General features: G+C 48.7%; 1 protein-coding gene across 19 annotated transcripts in view; it reads right to left on the minus strand.

Moving 5' to 3' along the window:
• The window catches only part of LOC123940120 (LIM domain containing preferred translocation partner in lipoma), a 660,801-nt gene that overhangs the window by 602,925 nt on the left and 39,401 nt on the right, over positions 1-18,475 (minus strand). Inside the window, exon 1 of one of the 19 annotated variants that reach the window (XM_046002580.1) lies at positions 15,434-15,454. The exons of 17 other annotated variants lie outside the window; for them this stretch is intronic. The gene's annotated coding sequence lies outside the window, so the exon portion shown is untranslated. Of the gene's footprint in view, positions 1-5,132; positions 5,271-15,433; positions 15,455-18,475 lie in introns of those variants that run through there. One more of the 19 variants, XM_046002574.1, reaches the window with a different exon arrangement.

Here is an 18,475-nt window from a genome sequence, read left to right on the forward strand (position 1 = left end):
AGAATGCCATGAGACACCCGGGGACATGAGGTCCCATGCCGGGTCACTTAGGTCTATAGTCAGAGAGCACAAGGCTCGGTCAGGATTCTTAGATTCCCAGCCTGACTCAGACATAACATCACATAGATCATATCATCTAACTTCTTTTTTTTAAGATTTCATTTATTATTTGTTTTTATAGAGAGAGAACATATGTGCAGGGGGGAAGGGAAGAGGCAGAGGGGTAGAGAGAGGGAGAGAGAATGTGGAGCAGACTCCGCACTAAGCGTGGAGCCCAACATGGGGCTCAGTCCCACAGCTGTGAGATCATGATCTGAGCCAAAACCAAGAGCCGGACGCCCAACCAACTGAGCCACCCAGGTAACTAAATCATCCAATTTCTATAAGACCAGTTTCTCCGTGCCACTGAAAAACAGGGAATTTACAGGAAAGTCCAGGCCATTAAAAGGAATTACAAAGTGGGAGGCCAGGGCCAGTAAGTTATGAAATCAAATGTCCATGAAAGAGAAGGTCTAGGAGGTACCCTTGGACAGGGTGCTCAAGCCAAGGTGCAGCCTTGAAATCCCAGCTCTACTGGGTTCCCACTGAGCCTTCCAGACCCATCTTACAGGGTGGTTGAAGGTTGCTCACCAGGGAATCTATAGGAGGCAGGAATCCCTGCAGGGTTAGACGACACATCAGGGAAAAACAATATGTTAAATACAGACCACAAAGTCAACATCACTCTGAATGTTCTGCAGGCTTGGTGGGAAAGAATGCTTTATACAAATACCCAGGGAGAGCAAAGGAAGCAGCATGTTCTGTAAGGCTTATTTTGGGGCATTCCAGCAACTCTCAGCCAGGAAGTCAGAGGCAGGAAGCCACTGCCCTCTGTTCCCTGGCCAGAAGTTCAAGGCAAGAAACCAAAGCGGGGAGCACACAGACTCCTTAGTCTGAATCAGCTACAAGTCTGTGCACCCTCCACTGCACATTTTCACCTCCATCAGGGTCTCCCAGATTTCTGCCCATTGACCTTGACACTTCTCAGAAGGACACTGCACTTGATATCCTGTAGACAACCCTTCCAAAACATGTCATGCACCAAGTCACTGCTCTCTGGTCCCGCTTCTACCACCCTAATCAAAGTTACCACTACCTCTCTCCTGATTCCGGAAGGAGTCTGCCCTCCTAACTTCCTTGCTTCTACCCCTGCCCCCCTCCTTGTAATCCATTCCCCTGACAGCAGGCAGAATGATACTGGTCCAATACTCAGATGCGTCCCATCACCCCTCAACTCAGTTCAAGCCCCTTCTCTAGCTCACTTACAGCCAGCAGCCCTTACCCTGCCCTCCTATCGTGAGTCTCCCTCTGCAGCCCACTACCTCCTAGCACTCTGGGCTCCTTCAATTCCTCAAACACTGACTCATTCCCACTCCACGGCCTGGGCATTGACAGAGCCCTCTGCATGCTTCTCCCCTCTGACTTTTGCATGGCTGGCTCCCTGTCATACAGAGCTCAGCTTAAACATCACCTCCCAGATCCCCTCCTGCATTCACTCACCTGTCTGAGCGCCCTGGGTGAATCCTTGCAGTGTTACTTATCATTCCCTCCTATTGACATGTTCATTTATTATCTGCCTCCTCCACACACCCCTACTAGAATGTAAGCGCCAAAGAATCATTGTCCTGTGTGTCTTTTTCTTCACTCCAAACCCAGTGCTAGCTCGGTGCCCAGAACAGTATGAAGCACGTAAGTGGGAATCCAATAAACATTTAATAAAATTAGATGAATACATGCCACCAAGGAAAGAAACCGTACAGATCACTAAGAGCAAGGCACCCAGCACGGTGGCTAAGGTCCGGGCCTTGGAGTCGGACATGGATCACAACCTCTCGTAGCTCTGGAGCTGTGGGCATTTAGGCAATTTTCCCATTGCTCTAGACCTGACTTTCCTCAGGTAAAATGGGGATAACAACCCCTGCGGAGTGCTGGGAGGACAGAAGGAGCTCAGTCATGTAGAACACCTCATGTGGACTCAGCACAGATTGCACCCTGTCATGGACAACCAGCCCATCTTCCAGGTGGGAAAAACGGAGGCTCAGAAAGAAGTATCATATCCCAAGATAAACACTAAGTCAGCAACAGAGCCAGGTCAGACAAATCACATGAGCAATTTCTGTCCACTGCTCTGTACCCAGCATTCCATAGACACAGCAGCAACAAAAACACCTGATATCACATCACTGACTTATATAGTCTGTCTTATCGCATAAAGGATCTTAAGTATCTAAGAAAGAGGCACACAGTTTGTGACTTTCCCCCCCAGGGGGAAACTGGGAAGGGAGACAGAAAAGTAAAATGAAGGAAAGGGACAAGGATTACAAACAAGAAGAGCCACAGATCTCCTACCATTTGCCAGAGGAGGGCTTCACGTGTGGCTCGAACACAGAGGAAAATACCTCTATACAGTCCTTTGGAACACCTGGTTACTGAAATGTCACAGCAAGGTGTGAGGAGGTATCACTATCCAGTGAAGAATCACCTCGGTTTGTCACGCTCTCGCTAACTGAAATAAAATAGCTGCTCACTCCTGATCGCATGCGCTCTGAAATCACACTACCTGGGTTCGAATCCCAGCTCCGCTACTGACCACGTGACTCTGGGCCACTGAAGCCCTCCAAGCCTCGGGTTCTTCCTCTCTACAATGGAGGTAAAACAATGGTACCTACGGGGATGGACACAGTGTGGTGTGTACGTATGTAATTCTCACACACGCCCCGACATGGATGAAGCACGCAGACGTTACTCGGAGTGAAACAGGGCAGTCACCAAAGGGTTGATACTGGACGATTCCACGTCACGAGAGGTGCAGAGAGGAGTCAGATTCACGGACACAGAAGGGAGAATGGCGGTTGTCAAGGGCCAGGGTGAGGGGAATGGGGAGTCCGTGTGGAATGGCTACAGAGTTTCAGTTTTACAGAATGAAAGGAGTTCTGGATATGGGTTGCAGGAGACATGACTGCACTCAACACTACTGAGCTGTGCACTTAGAAATGTGTAGATGGTAAATGTTATTCATGTTTTACCAAAATGAAAGATAAAGTTGAAAAAAAAAAATAGCACCTACTCACGGGTAGCGGTAGCAGCGACTCCGGGATTGAGGTCAAGTGCTTACCCCAGTGCCTGGCACCCAGAGAGCCCTCAACTCATGTCAGCGCTCCTTCTTCACCGTACCAGCATGTACACCCGCACCACCAGCCCCGACCTCTCGGTGCCCCTGTCTGTCACCACCAGAGCTGGGAAACCTCCGAAGCCTTCCTGCTTCCAGGCAGCCTCCTGCTCTCCGAGCTCACAAGCTGCCCAACCGTAGTCACGGAGTAGGAGACATGCTGGGTGCAGACTCCCAGGGTCCTGGGCAGGACCCTGTTTCCCTGGTGCTTCAGAGCAGCTCAGGGAGCTGGGGGGCGTCACCTTAAGCCCTGGACAGACAAAGCCTCCTAGCCCTTTCCTGTGCTATTACTATCCATCGCCTAATGCCACTGGCTTGAAAGAGCTTCCCCAAGACACATCTCCAGCATCTTCCCTGAACTAGAGGAAAGGACCCCCAGGTTCACCAGAAACCAAACTAACTACAAAGAACTACTCGTGGCCAGGTAATATCCGGTAGACTATAAAAGAGGAGGGTGCCCTCTTAGTCTCTCTTGGTATCAGAGTCTCATGGTATCAGAGAAAGCAAAGAAGTGTGTGTGTGCACGTGTGTGTGTGTGTGTTTATTAGTGTGTGTGTATGTGCTGTATGTCTGTGTGTGGATCTACAAGTATTTGTGTGTGTGTCTGTGTATGTCTGTGTCTGAGTGTGTGTCTGTATGTATATGGCTGTGTGTGTGTCTATGAGTGTGTGTCTGTGTGTGTACATGGCTGTGTGTGTGTATGTGTGTCTGTATGTGTGTGTGTGTCTGTGTATAAAATCCGTTCAGAGTCAGGCTCACCTTTCAATGGGAATTACACTCCAGGATCCTGGCAGCTTCAAGAACGGTGCTAGAGGCTAAGACGGAAAGTGTGCTCAGTCTCTTTCAAGGCCCATGCAAAATCTCCACTGCCTGAGACAAACTGAAATAAGGGCCCCCACTACTCAGTTCTGCAGCCCGGATAAGCTGTCATCCGCTTTCAGGCAAGAGAAAGATACAGACAGCAGAGCAGATCAGAAGGCAACAACTCACATTCCAATAACACTCCCATGACCAGAAGCAGAACGAAAGGAAGCAGAAACTGAAAAAGGGCAAAAAAAAAAAAAAAAGGAAAAAGTTACAAATAAATTCAGGCATCTGAGCCCATGAACATGACAGAAAGAGGTCTGAACTGGGTGAACCAGGTGCTAGCTGTCTCACCCATGAGATCGGTAAGCGTGGACAGCTCTGGCACCCAGCGTCCCTGTTTCCTCACCTGCAGAATGGGCACGTTCTTCTCCACCTCTGCCTACGGGGGCAGCTGAAGTGGAGTGGAAGGAGGAATGACCTGAGCGCCAAGAGACCTGGGCTCCAATCCCTACTAATGGGCCCTGTAGCCACAGGGCGAGTCAGCTGTGCCCCCGGGGTCCTCCACTGCCCACCATCCTGCTACAAACCGAAGCAGACCAACCCCGCTGTCTCTAAGGCCCCTTCCAGCTCTACCAGTCCATCCACCCTCACAGCATCCTGCACCCCTGGAATTTATTCCCACCTGCGAAGGCATGCAAATGCTGCACAGATAGCAATATTTTTTTATGCTCTTAAGGCCAACCGTAACTCTGCTTTTCAAGCTAAAACTATCCTTCCCCAAGTGTCCACAAACGTCTTTCTGGCTTCTGGCTCTAGCCCTAGCAATCCGACAATACTCCCAAATTACCTTTCTACCCATCTCTGGCCAGGCCTCAGGTAGGAGGAAATATCTTTTTTTTTTTTTTTCAACATACTAATAGAATTTTCCCTCAGGCAGTGTCGGTCTCTAAATCCCACTGTGAGAAGAGTTCCCCTGGGAAAGCAGCTGTCCACACCCCAAATTAAAGTGGCCAGCACTCCCAGCAACATGTTCCATGGCCATGCAAGCCTTCAGGGCTGCAAGCCCCAGGTCTGTGAGCAGAATTGCCATTCGCTCTATCAATAATGATGTACTCACGCGAGTCAGGCCCCACAGGCAGCTGGCCCTCCGCCGGCCCTCACTCCCTCTCACACACCCTGAGCCTCACTGCAAAGAGGTGATCCCAAGGCCCGAGGGGAACAGCACTGACACATTCTCTCCTCGGCTTCCAGAACAAGGGGCAAAGGAATGGAGGGGACGGGGGTGGGTGGGGGGTGGTGGACGGGGGCGACTTTGTTTCTGGAAACAAGAATTCAAATCCTGCTTCTCCTAAACCCTGAGTCACCTCCTTCTCTTCCAATAGATCAGTGTGGTGGGTAAACATTTCCATATATGGAGAAGCAGGCTAGAGGATGTCAGAAAAATCACCCTTCTCTCCCCTGGCACTTGAAGAACATGCCCCCACTTATGACACAATTCCTTACTCGGAGTAAATGATTAACCCCAAAAGAAGTAGAGTCTCAACTTCTCCACAGGCTGTCCTGTTCCACGAAAAAAGGCTCCCCAGCCCAAACAAGGAAATGATGGGGTTGAAAGGCTTTAAGTTCACCTGAGGAACAGGGCCGTCTAGAATACAATGACATTTATGGAGTCAATCTATTAATTCAGAGGAAGGGGGGATGGTATGGGGGGGTGTACCTGAAGAGGTCACCAAGAAGCCAGTCCACAGTTCTTCTGATGCCGATGAACCCAAAACAATCTCCACCCTTGACCCCAATTCCCTGACTCCCTTGGGCCAAGAATCCTCCTGGGAACTTAGTTTTTGCATGAGTTATTCATAGGACAGACACCAGGCAGGAAAACCCAGAATAAAACCAGACTTTCAGGAGAACATTGTTGTGGGGGTGGGGGTGGGGGAGAGGGAAGAGGGTTAAATGCCCAATTTAAATTGTTGACCAGAAGGTCCCGAGAAGGGGGCGTCTGGGTGACTCAGTCATTAAGCATCTGCCTTTGGCTCAGGTCATGATCCCAGGGTCCTGGGATCGAGCCCTGCATCAGGCTCCCTGCTAGGCAGGGAGCCTGCTTCTCCCTCTCCCACTCCCTCTGCTTGTGTTCCCTCTCTCGCTGTGTCTTTCTCTGTCAAATAAATGAATAAAATCTTTATTTAAAAAAAAAAATAAAGGTCCTGAGAAGTGTTTGGTAACTAAATTGGACCAGTAAAGTCAGTTAGGAACAGATCTGGTCTAAAATGACTTCAGACGTAACAGAAGAGAAAGACAGGAAAGAGATGGGATGCTGGGGAAAACAGCAGGGCAGGGGAGGAGGGGTATGCCTGGAGAAGGGGTTCTACACCTCGGCCTCCCAGCAGTTCTATTATTTTACAGTGATCTTGTTCTACCATTGGCTGCAAAGGCTTTCTCTAGGTCATGTGAGCCGTTTTTCAGAATCCTTGCCCACCTCCTGGTCTGCGCCATGGGGCTGCTAGTTCTCATCCCCAGAGAACCTTCCAGCAGTAAACAGCATCACTCAGGGAACCAGGGCACCCAAGCCCCTAAGCCCAGGTCGGGCTCTCAAGATTGTAGAAAACTCAGTTCTCCTCCTGTAGCTTATATTCTATCATCTACAAAGCAGGAGGATCACCCGAAACTTTCCAGCAACGTGCTCTAAAAGCAGCTTCTACTTGGTCTGTCCCAACAGTCATGACACATTTATCTTGATTATTTGCTTTATATTTTTGCAAACGTGCCCTAAATATCCACAAAGCAGCAAGCATTTCTCACTGACTGCGTGTTTAAAGAAACGCACACGAATAGAAGGTAGGGAAACAGGGTCACCGCATGCCAGAACCAGAACTCAGTACAGAACTCCTGCCAGTGCAGTACCCCCAGGAGGTCCCAGAGGCAGCTCTGCAGAGGGTAAAGGGATAGTCTTCCTCTGTAACTGAGAAGACCGCATGTGGAGCCATGTGACTTGGTGGTTCTGTAGAAAGACTGTCATCCCGTCAGGAGCTCAGAGGCCCTTCCAGTACGCAAACAGGAACATACCAGCAGAGGGAAATGACATTCCATGCAGAACAGTTGCCCATGGACGGCCTGGAAACTGTAAAGACCAAGGAGTAAGCAGACGACAGGGACAGGAATGAAAACCAAGAAAGACCTTATATCTCCCTTCCATTTTGCAAAATCACATTTGGAGATCAGTTTCCGTACCCACAAAGAGGACCTGCATTCCCTGATGTATGTGTACCTCTCTTCCCCTTGACCACTGAGAGCCACTGGTTCTGGGAGCTTGAAAGGAGAGAAGACCCTACATGCCGCTGAGACCAACAGCCCCCCCACCGCCCTCATCCTAAATCCCCCCATGGTCGCCCTGAGGTCCCCAGTGAGGGGCTGATCATTACCTCCTGCAGCTGTAAATTCTGTCTTCCCCATAGAAAGTTCTTCCTTATATGGTAACAAAATCTGGCTCCTGCCTTTCAACCTCCTGTTCCTCATCCTCCTGCCCCTTACAACCATTCGAACAACCTGTGTCTGTTCCACTGCCTTGGAATTTTGATAGGTGAATCTGGATACAGAAATGAAGCTACTCACGATCTCGACCCTCAGGCACTCTGGCCATCTCCCAGCCCCATCGCACCGCTAACTCTCAAAGCATCTGTTGTCAACTTGAAAGCCAACCTTTCTGGGTTTTCCCAGGAAGCACTGCTGCTAAGCAACCCTTCTCAACCCCCAATTCTGCATGTGGACGGTCGGCCTTGGGGACTCATGACACCCACCCTAGTAAATCCCAGTTGCTGAGAAATGAGGAGAGCGACCTTGGAGACCTGTTCATCCACCCACCTCTACCCCCTCCCCCACGGCGCATTCCCACCCTTCCTGACAAAAGCCCAGGGATGCAGATCCCATTCCCAGATCCCCATTCCTGCTTCCCTAAAACTGTCTCCAGGAGACAAGGCTGTTCCAAAGAACATTAAGCGCAAGTTCTGCAGGAAAAGAGGGCCTGGCCAGCTCAAGCACTCTCAGAATAACAAAGCAGGCTGCAGGCAGGACAGCGGGGCCAACTTGCCCATCCAGCACATTGCAGACCTCTCTGTCTTTACCAGCTGGGGGAGAGAATGTTCCGTTCTGCCAGCTCCGATGGCACTACTTGAATTCAAGGTACCCACAGCAGCAATGCCTCACATTAGCAGCATGCTTTACCAGCTTATAAAGGCCTTCCCAGACAGTCTCACTGAATCCTACTGGCAATTCCACCAGGAGTAGTATACCCAATATCATGACAGCAAAAAGGAGGCTCAGAGAGCCTAAGTATATTCCCAAGGTCACACCCACAGTAGATCACGAAAGGAAGACTGGTTTAGAAGTTAGACTACTTGAGATTCCAGGTCCAATTCTGCCAGGTAGACTGTGTGACCTCTGGGTACCTGTTTAACTTTTCTAAACCTCAGTTTCTACACCTGAAAATTAGAGATTAAAATCCCCTTCTGCCTCCTCTCAGAGCAGTTCTGAGGATCAAATGAGATAATGAGAGTTAAAACCCTCTGGAAAACAGGAAGGCAGTCCAAAAGCATAAGGGATTATTGTGTGATTACTTGTAAATGACTGCGCATTCCATTACAAATACAAAAAAGCAGTGAGGTCATTCTCAAGACAAAGAATCCTGAAGGCTCTGGGAATGAAAGGGAAATGATCTGACGTTCTACAGGGTTCTGCCTTCTCTGTGCTTCTCACTGGCAGCTGAGGCTCGGCGTCCAGATTTTCAACGCTCCCTTTTCATCTACAAGCGAATGCCAGCCCAAAGCGAGGTAATACCGAGAAGGAGGTACGGAAGACCCCCTGAGAGCCTCAGTTCCGGAAACGTGACCTGTGATGTTCTCCTTGGAGAAGTTGTTAGAAACACAGGCTCCAGTCTCTCTGCAATAAGCCCGTGGGGAAATAAGCGTACAGTAACGAGCTATTTACCAGAGAGCACTAAGGAAGCTCCCAAGCATGAATTAATCAAGGGCACAGGATATTTCAAGTTGCACATACTAAAAAGACAGAAATCAGCAACCCATTTAACCTCCCAGCTCAGCTCTCCTCTCAGAGGCTCAACCTGGAATTCAGGAGTCCCAGGCCACAGAGAGGTCTATGTGCATACCAGAGGTGGGCTGCAGATCACCCGGGGGAGCAGAGGGTACCCAAGAATCTCTGAGAGTACAAGTTCACTGGACTGGCTTCCTTCAGGCCTCTCCCAACATGCTAGTCATCAGGATTCTCTTCAATTTCTGCAAAGATCCAAGTCATCAATGTCATTTAAGGAGGGGCCAGAGCTTCCCCAGAAATCCATTCCCAAGGCTGATGAACACACAGCTCAGTGATGATTGTTTTCTGGTTTGCATTTTATCATCTGCTTCCTTGTGCTTAACATTGGAGAAAGGCACTAAATTAATTTATCACAGCAATGTGTGATCACCTATTAAAAGCATGTGCCTGAATCCCCAGGGAGGATATAGCAAAGGGTTCTGAGATGCAGACACGAATGCAACATGGGACAAGAAGTGGCCAACTCCTTTAGTTCAGACTTCAGCAGGGAATCCTCTGTGGGAGGCACAGACTTCCAAGCTAGGGATTAAATGAGGGTGGGACGGGGGCAGTGACAAAGGACATTTCCAGGCAAAAGGAAGGATTTGAGCCCAGGCAATAAAGAGCTATGTCCAGTGACCAGCTACGTGTGTGTATCACTAACGAGAGAGGTGGGCACACGAGCAGAGACAAAAAGAGGTAAGTCAGCCAGGCAAACCGAAGCTAATAATTAGTATGGCTTAAGGTGATTGGATTGATACTATTTCTGAAAGCAGAGTGCTGTTTTTTGAGATGCAAAGCTCTGATCAGGTTTTTTTAAAATGGTCTCTTTCACTCCTCACTGGAAAATAACAATAATAATCACAAAAACAACCATAATTTAAAGAACGTTTACTCTGTGCTGGGCATTATACTCACCAGGCTGCATATATTATCCCATTTGACCCCATCAACCACCCTGTGACATAGGCAATCTCACCCATCATACAGATAAGGAAATAAAGGCTTAAAGGAAAAGTAAACTGTGCAAGTCCCAGAGACAATAAGCGGAAGAGGCCAGGAATAACTAACTCCCAATGCAAACTCAATCCCTTGCAATTCTAGAATGCACTCTCCAATTTCTAACTTTCTTTCCTATTGTCCAGACTCTGCCTATCCCATTTCTACCAGATGAAATCATCTTTACATAACTATCACAGATAACCATCCTATATACCACAAGCATAACTCTCTACAAAAAGTGTTGACCATATTCCTGATTTGCTTCTGTCTCCCCGGAAGGCCCTCGGAGTCCGGAGCCTGGCCTGTGTTCTCAGCTCTGTGCATACAGTGAACACTCGATAGTCACATGTTTTCAGTTAGACAATGTCTTTGAAGGCTGGGCCAGGGGAGTAACACAATACTGGCTGTCGTCTCCACTCTATCCCTCACAGAAATGGAACTAATCTCTGTGAGGTTCCCAAGGTCTGAAGAAGAGACACAGCCAAAGTGAAGGAGACAGGGCAAGGATGGTGTTCAGGGGGCAGCCTGAAGTTTCCGCAGCTACTCTAAGGCTACGTGACCCTGAACCTGCCGCCAGGTGCCCAAAGGCCTCAGGAGGAGGTAGACAGAATGCACATTTCCTTGAAAAAGGGAAAAAAAAAAAAAAAAAACAAAACCCAGGACCCCTCACAAGTGTAACCGGTGCTAAGCCACTCTGTCTCTCAGCTTTAGTGAACAGACACACTGGGCTAGCACAGTGGTTTTCAAACTTTTTGTTTCCTCCCCAGCAGCAGAGACCTTCCTTTAAACAAAATGCTCTGCAGATGCTTACTTGTAAAGGAGATAACACCAGAGCTGCTCCAACTGGGTCCCAGAGCTCCCTTTCACCCAGCTCTTCTCCCCTACTTACCGCCTTCCCCACCCAGTACCCCAATCCCAACCCCAATCCTGAAGTTCTGCAATGCTGTGTTACTCAGGAAAGCACAGCTTGAAAACCAGCAGCCTTCTGAGCTCTTCACAGTACCTCCCAGCTCTCACAATGTAACCTCCAAGGTGAGCTGTACCTCCTTAACTAAGCAGCTCTGTGTTTTTACCAGGGAGACAGCTAATATATGGGACAACACGGAGGAAAGAGTTCAATTAGAAAACTTGGATCTTCGTCTGTTTAGGACCTGTGTTCTCACTAAGCAAGTTACTCATATCTCACTAACCCTCGGTTTTCTCATCTGAAAAATGGGAAGTAACAGTGTCATCTTCCAAATAGGGCTCTTAGGAGAGCTACCTAATGTGTGTAAGTTGCTTAGTAAAAATGTGACGATAAATACTGCATTATGGGGGCACCTGGGTGGCTCAGTGGGTTAAAGCCTCTGCCTTCGGCTCAGGTCATGATCCCAGGGTCCTGGGATCGAGCCCCGCATCGGGCTCTCTGCTTGGCTGGGAGCCTGCTTACTCCTCTCTCTCTCTGCCTGCCTCTCTGCCTGCTTGTGATCTCTCTCTGTCAAATAAATAAATAAAATCTTAAAAAAAAATAAAAATAAAAATAAAATAAAATATTAAAATAAATAAAATCTTAAAAAAAAAATACTGCATTATGATCTCCTCATCTATAAACTGATGTAAGTTCACAGATGGAAAGAGGTAGCACTGTGTCCAAAGCAAAGAAGAGGCTCAAGATGTGGCTGGGGCTCAGTGCTCTCAGGGACATTTTCAACCTGAAAAAACAATATGACAGCAATAAAGAGCTTGAGGAAGGAAAACATTTGTGTTCCCAATTCCCCGCAACTCATCTGTGAAAAATCTTACAGCTTGTTTCGGGAACCTCTGAAACCCAAGGCCATTTTAGGCTTCCAAGAAAGTTACCAAGGGTGGAGAAAGCAAGGTTAAGAAAACCACTGACCCAGGTCATTGGCACAGGAGGAAGTATTAGACTGGGCATCCCCATTTCTGCCTTCCATACCAACAAGCCAAGTGGCTTCAAAAATCCCATCTGTCTCTGAGTCTCCATTTCCTTATCTATAAAAGAGGGGTAAGGATAATCTTCCTTTCCATCTCCCCTTAATTTAGGTAGAACCAAGGAGTTAGTGGGTATGAAACTCTTGAAAACTTCTCAGCTCTATACGTAGATCATCATTTTGATTATAACCTCAAGGAGAAAGTTGAACCATTCTAAGAAATAAATGTGCCCAAAACTTGGGAAACATCCCATCTGAAGGCCCCTGCTCCAACTGCACGATTCCCTGTCTGCTGCCTGAGTTTTGCCCTAGGCTCCCTGGCCATCCTGAAGGTGCTGCCAGCTTAAGCCCCAGGTCACCCTAGCATTTCCAGCGGACCCCAACCAGTAATCTGAACTGCACAAGAAATAATATCCCAGAGCCCTCAGGCCAGCATTCAGGATCTCCAGGATGGGTCCCAACCCATCTCTCTAGCCACATCTCCCATTATATTTGCTACATGAATCCCCAGCTCCAGGGAAGAATGTACCCCCAGTTCCTCCAACCCTGAGATTTGCCCATATCTCCCCACTAGTGCTATGCCTCCAAATCTGATTGCAAAATCTTTTTTCTGTGCAATGGGGAAGTGGATCCCCAAGTTTTCACCCCCCATCCTTTCTCTACAGACAGTCCCACCCATTTCCAGTCCATAAACACCCACATCAAAAGAAGAAGAAATACTTCTGTATTTCCTTATAGTCAATAAATCTTTTTGAACACCCCATCTTCTTAAATGCTTAATGTCAGATAGGACCATGACACCCTTTTAACAAATGAGGAATCTGGGGGTCCATACTGTAGTTAAGTAGCTGAGCCCATGGGCCAAGTTCAGGGCCTGTGTCATTACCCACTCTCCCCCAGCAGCCGAGGGCAATCAAAATCCTGCTATGAGGGTCTATGAGGGTGCTGGGCTAGCCTGCCGGTAGCTCACTGTGGGATCCGGGGCAAATCACTTCCTTTCCCTGAACCATAAAATGAGGACCCCGGGGCCACCCCACACATCCACACCCCATTTCTCTCCTCCTGAAGGGCTCAGAATGAAACATTGGAGAGATGCTAACAAGGTAGCATCTCACACATGTCTGGGCAGTCATCTTCCGAGCCCTCCCTCCAAGCCCCAAAGCCCATCCTGAAAGGAGGAAGGAGAACTGACCGGAGTGTCCAAGGGCCCCCAGAACTCTACAGGGCAGCCCAGGGCACAGCACATGACAGCATCCCCACCCGGACCAGCAAGCCGCTCCCCAAAGAGCAGCTGCATTCATGGTCACGGCGCAGGAAGCTTGTCAGCAAACTGCTGGTGGGACTGGCAATGTTTCATTACCTTGAGAGGAGCATTAATGCGGACTCAGTCTGCCCTGCACATGCCTCACAGCCTGCAGGCTCCACAAGGGAGGGCAGCAGAGGAAGCCCTGTCTCCTTCAAGCTGCTTAAGACCTCAGCTTCTCTCTTCAGTGGAGGCAATGTGACTCCTGCCTGAGGCCCACCCTCTCGTCTCATGTGGAGACAGGATGCATGTAGCAGGCCGCCCTGTACTCTCCTGAAGTCTGAATGCTGCCTGCAGGGCTCTTCCAGGACCACAGACTCCAGTACCTGGCAAAAATTCAGGCACCAATGAGTCCAACTCCTGTTAACAACGTGCCCGGGGCATTCATTCATTCAGAAGGCATCACTGATGTCTACTTGAGACACGGTGGTAAGACGAGGCTGGGTTTCTGCTCCAGGGACTTTGCACTAATATCTCAAGTAGCTTTCCAATGGCAAGAGGCTAAGCCCAAGTGCTCTATGTGGTATCTCAATTTCTCAGTAACTGGGACTCAACCTTCTATTCCTCACCGCGAACTAACTCCCTCCCACTGCCACTCAGCACACATCCTTTGCTTTATTCGGACTGAACTCTTAGCTTGCATTGTTTCCTTTGCTTGACCTACTACCCTCCCCAGCCCAAGATCAAGTAGACATATCCTAGCTATCCTTCCAGGCCTGCTGGTCATTCCCAACAGGAATGCGACTGCTCTTTGAAGAAAGGCAGCTATCTGCATAGTGCCTCATGCCTTACAGGACACCTAGCATCTCCGGCCCTGCCTACTGAGTGACAATCATGCTCTGGCCTCCAGCCCTGAGACAACAAAAACCACTCCCCACATCTGCACAGGTCCCTTGGACAGATGTTATTGCCCCCACCCAAGAATCACCCAGCCACGGTCACCCTCCATGAAACCTGCCTTGCTTCTCAGTCCAGTCGGAGCCATTTCTCTTTCAATTTGCTCAGCCTATGGCCCAGATGTCAATCATAACCTTCCTGTAGGCTTATCAGGTACCTGACTTAGTCATTCTCTTCCCGGGGATGGTTCCCAATGGAAGAATCCGTAACTTCTCTTGGCCCACAATGCCAAGTCCAACACAGTGTCAGTCTCACAGTAAGTGTCTAATAAACAGCTGTGAACAAACAGTGTAAACAAGACAACTGTCCAGGGCATGACTCCCAAGAGGAACTGAATTGAACAGGAAAATTACAAATCAACCACTTTGATCAAAACTAAGGAGAACCCATTATGAGGAGCACTGAGTGATGCATTAAGCTACTGAATCACTCTACTGTACGCCTGAAATTAATGTAACACTGCATGTTAACTATGCTGGAATTTAATTAAAAGAAAAAACAAAAACTAAGGAGGACACAATTCAGAAACTGAAACTGGGCGAACGGCCTGCATTTTGGAGATAACAAGTGTATTAATGTTATATGTTTCATGTAAATAAGCAAATACTGAGTAGAACATCAGACCTAATTACACTGCGGTATTATAACTGATGGTACATATTAAGTGTCTGGGGATAATACCGCACAGGCGCTTCTAAAGGAGTGTGTGGTGGCGGGTACATGTTCTTGATGGACTCACCAAAACTCCTTCCCACCTCTAAAGCACCTCCTCGTACTGCAGAAGCAGACGGCTAGAAACTACATTTCCCACACTGCCTGGAAGCTAGTGAACCAGCATCCAGCCCTCGGATGTACTTGTGTGAGACCTACACGGTGGGAGTGAGGCTAAAGCTTCCTGCCTCCTTCTCTAGGCAAGCACCATCGTGAGTCCAAGGCCACTCCATGTGGCAATCCAGTATCTAATAACCAGCTGGGAAGCTACTGAGAAAAGTGTGGAGGCCCCGGCAGTGGCTTCCTCATCCCTGGACTGCGGCCACTGCTCCAGCCTTTCCAACAATTTTGTGAGCATCTCTTCCCCCGAATGAACCCTGTTCCACTCAAATGATGTGAAACCTCTGTCCTGCCCTCTAAGCCTGAAGATGCAGAAGGCCTGGGGCGGGGTGGGGGATGGATACGGTAGATCAGCTCACTGATGATCCATACCTTGACTGCTTCATCTGCTGAGGTACGCCTTAAGTCTGCCTGTACCTGGGACCTTCTCCCTGGCCTCCGTGGAGGGAAAAAGAGCTCACTTTACCACAATGATCCTAACAGACCTAAGGAACAGAAATAGAGGGCATAAACTAATCAGAACCACACAAACTAGTTTACAGTCAACTTAAACTCTAAGTCATGTAAAACAAAGAGTGTTCACAACAGAAGTGCTGACTCTTTCCCGAGAATTCTTGGCTTGACCTCTTTGTTTTCCAGAATTGCCACTGAATACTTGAGTACCTCAAAGGCATGCCGGCTGCAGACCGAGCCCATCTGCTCTGTGCAGCTCCACAGAGTAGGCCTCCAGAAATGTCTGCTCCTGTCCTTGTTTCCTCATTTGCAAAACAGAGATAGCCGGAGTGCCTTCCTTACCGGTCTGCTTAGAGGATTAGATGAGTCACTGTGAGCAAAGCAGCTGCACCAGTGGCTGGCACATGGTGACGCCGGCCAAGTGTCACCCGATGTGTGACCCTAAGAGCAAGTGGAGGACACTGCGAGAAGTCCTACTTTATAAACGAGGAAACTGAGACTCAGAGAGATTATATAACTTGTCCAAGGTAGGACGGCTGGTAAGCAAGGAGTGGAGGCTGGATCCAAACCCAGCCCCACGGCCTTCCACCAAGTCTGTAGCTCCGTGCATCCGAGCACTCTGCTTGCTGATAGACACACTGAATGCAAAAACATATGCATTTAGAGGAGGAAAATCGGCCCGTACGTAACAGGGCTGTACCCTGGGAGCTCTCTGGGCATCGCAGAACGCTCCGGTCAATGTCATAAGCCCTGCCCTTCAGCAAAGTCAGCTCCTGTGGGTAAAATTAGTTCAGCACTGCTCCCGTGCTGCCTAGAGCCCGGAGGCAAAACCCACCCTGGGCACAGCGCAACCTCACCTGACCCTCCCAGCAGGGGTCCCTCATGTACCTCATTAGGGCCTAAGATGACTCATTTTGCTCTTTCCTGTGTCTGGCTGCTGAGGTCACCTCTCTACTATCCAGAAAGACAGCTCCAAAGGAGAAGTCAAGATGAAAATGCAAGCCATCATTCTGCATTCCTTTCCCCCAGGGCAGTTCACGAGCAAGGATGGGGTGCCTGTCTGCCGTGCCAGCTGCGGACTGGGGAAAGGCGGCTTTGCCGAGTTATATAACCAAGCCGAGTACCAAAGACAGACACCAGCCCAGATGGACTCCTAAGACTGGCCTCCTTATTTTACTCTAGCGACAACAGTACTGAGCAGGGCAGGGGCCTATTCTAGATTCTTGGGCCCTGTAGAACACCGCACATAGAGAATGACCGCTAGGGTTTCCCCTGCATCTTCCCAACCCCATGCCACCATACTTGAAGGCAGAGCTCCAATACCACCTCTCCTGGGGCCCTCCCTGCTCCCATCCCGACCCAGCTAGAATCACAACTTCTATAAAAACTTCTATCTCTACCCTTATTATTTGGCACTTACTCATTCAACACATATCTCTTGCACACCTGTTTTGAACTTGAAGATATAAAATTAAAAGAAATGAGCTGTGTTCTCAAAGAAACAAAACAAACTCCAATAAATAGCTGAAAATGGGGGCGTTACTGGGGGTCAGAAGTTTATTCCAAGTAGAGATGTCAGGGTGAAATCTTGAAAGGCATATGGGAGCTACCATGATCACCTGGGGCAAGGAGCGAGGTGTTCCCCGGGGAACAGTGCGTGTGAAGTCATGGAGGCTACAGAGAATCTCGTGAATAGTCCTGGAATGCAGGATCCGTCTCAGAGGTTAGTGAGATGATGATGGAAAGAAGCCGGGGCCAAATGTCCAAGAGTCTTCTTCTTTAAGCAAAGGATTGTGGATTTTATCCTGAATGAAGAAATCAACCGAGGATTTTAGGAACAGAGAAATGGCATGCATTTTTGGAAAGTCGCTCTGGAAGAACAGAGAATGGGATGGGGGAAGGGAAGAATGATTAAGCCACTAGAGATGAGAGATGCTGAGGGTGGGGGCTGAGGTGGGGCAGTGAAGATGGAGGAAGGGTCAGTAGGAGTTTACCACACTTGACTCCGATAAGATCTGAAGATGACAAGAAAAGAAAGGTGACGGGAAGGGCGCTGACATCCAGAATGAGCCCCAGTTTCCAGGCTTGGGCGACTGAAGAGACAGCGGGATATCATTGGTTAAGGTGACAATGTTAAGACGGGTTGAGTCTGAGGTAACTTTCACATTTCCAACAGGAGTATACAAAAGGCACTTCCATAGATGGGGCCGAAGCTCAGGAGGTATAAACTAAGCGTAAGCCCCCAGGAGTCATGAGCACAAAGACAGTGATGGGAGCTGAAGACAATGCTCTACAATGCCCCCATACCTGTGGGGAGAACAAGGGCCAGGGAAGCATCCACGAGGACGGGCCAGAGAGGCAGAGGAAGACTGAAGGCAGCAGAGTGGTCAACAGTCACAATACCATCGGGCCAGATCAGAGCAGTGCTGCAAGGAAATTAATTTGGCCCCCACAGACATGGGTAAGAACAGCTTCCATCAGACTGAAATGCACTAAGAGGCCCAAAGAAGGTGAGGTAAGGCAGAGAAGAAAAGAGGGGGAATGGCATGTTATCAGCGAAGGACACATGGATGTGTACCTTACTTCCCCTACTAGACAACAAGCTTCCAAGGCAGAGCCGCCCAACAGAAATAGAACGCAAGCCATAAATGTAACTTGTCATTTGCTAGCCTGAGCCACGTTTCTAGAAATCAATAGAAAAGCCGGAGAAATTAATTTTAATAATACATTTCATTTAACCCCATACAACCAACATACTACCACTTCATAAGTAAGGAACACAAAATGTATTAACAAGATATTTGACATTTTCTTTTCTACAAAGCCTTTGAAATCTGATGAATACTTCACACTGACAGCATCTCTCAATTCAAATTGGCCACACTTTAAACCCTCAATGGCCACACGTCATTCTGATTTACCTTTGATGAATCAGGGCCCAGCATGGAAGCTGGCACACTG

This window comes from Meles meles, chromosome 4 (genome assembly GCF_922984935.1).
Source record: "Meles meles chromosome 4, mMelMel3.1 paternal haplotype, whole genome shotgun sequence".
NCBI lineage: Eukaryota > Metazoa > Chordata > Mammalia > Carnivora > Mustelidae > Meles > Meles meles.